The sequence below is a fragment of the Lontra canadensis genome, unplaced genomic scaffold (genome assembly GCF_010015895.1).
Source record: "Lontra canadensis isolate GAN:19392208 unplaced genomic scaffold, GSC_riverotter_1.0 scaffold40, whole genome shotgun sequence".
In the NCBI taxonomy this organism is placed as follows: Eukaryota; Metazoa; Chordata; class Mammalia; order Carnivora; family Mustelidae; genus Lontra; species Lontra canadensis.
The window spans coordinates 11,318,319-11,319,910 of NW_022631034.1; positions in this window are offsets into that span (position 1 = coordinate 11,318,319).

Consider the following 1,592-nt stretch of genomic DNA (forward strand, 5'->3'; position numbering starts at 1 on the left):
TTGGAATCAGTTTAGATTAGGATTCCTTTTTTTTTTAAACTTGTTTTTTTTTAAAGATCTTATTTATTTACTTGACTGAGAGAGAGAGAGAGAGATCACAATAGGCAGAGAGGCAGGCAGAGAGAGTAGGGGAAGCAGGCTCCCTGCTGAGCAGAGAGCCCAATGTGGGGCTTGATCCAAGGACCCTGAGATCATGACCTGAGCGGAAGGCAGAGGCTTAAACCACTGAGCCACCCAGGTGCCCCTAGATTAGGATTTCTTAACTTCAACACTTGTTGACAGTGTTTAACCAGATAATTATGTTTGGAAATACCACTGTATACTGAAATATGTTTAGCACCATTCTTAGCCTCTACCCATGGATGCTAGTAACATAACACCCCCCACCCACACACACACACCACCACACACACTCAGTTGTGGCAGTCAAAAACATCTCCAGACATTGCTGATGTCCCCTGGTAGGCAAAATCATCCTACTTTGAGAACCATTGGTCAGCCTTAATTCCTGCCCCTGCCTCATTGGGAAAACCTATTTACCATACTTCTGTGGTACATCCCAAATTCTATTAATTTCCATTTCCACTACTCCCAAGTTACCATCACTTAGTCCTGGACTGTAATAGTATTCTACTTGGTTTTTCTGCTTCCACCCTTAAATGTCTATAATTTGCTTTTTTAAATTATGAAATTATAAAAATATGTAAGATACGTGTAAGTTCTCAAAAGTAACAAGGATCCATTACCAATACTTTTGAAGTTCAAGCCTCTACCCGATTATATTACAATTGTTTCTTCATATAGCAGCTTGAATGATTTCTTTCTTTAAAACAAATCAGATCATCTCACCTTTCTCTTCCTATTACACTTTTTAAAAGATTTATTTTGGAGAGAGTCTGTATCGTGGGGGTGGGCATAAGGGCAGAGGGAGGAGGAGAGAAGACTCCCCACTGAGTAGGGAGCCTGATAGGGCTCCATCTCATAACCCTGAGATCATGACCTGAGCTGAAGCAAAGTTGAACACTTAACCAATTGAACCGCTGAGGCGCCCCAAGTACTTTAAAATCCTATCTCCTGGAGTGGTGTAAGGGCTCCATATGAGCAGGCCACTGTCTCTAAACACTCCTCACTTTCATTCTTCTTCACTGACCTTGCTGTCCAAGATACTTCCTGCTTTTGGGATGTTATGTTTGCTTTTTCTTCTGCCTGGCCTGGATGCTTTTATAGACTTTCACGTGGATGGTTTGTCCTCATCATTCGAGGCTTAGTTCAGATATCACCTCCTTAGGCCATCTCTGACCTCTAGCTGTGCCATTCTGCAGTCACTATCCCATTACCATTTTATAGCATTTATCTGAAATTATGTTCTGTGTGTTTACTTGTTTATTGTTTCTTTTCCTTTAGAATGTAAACTGGAGAACAAGGACTGTCTGTTTACCATTGACCAGTCCCTAATGCACAGTCAACATTCTAGACGTTTGTTGAAAGTGCATACTGAAAAAAATCTGCCTCTGCATTTTAGTTGTGTGTGGCCTTGGGAAAGTAACTTAGTCTCTATGTCTCAGATTTCTATTGATGATCGTAACTTCCTT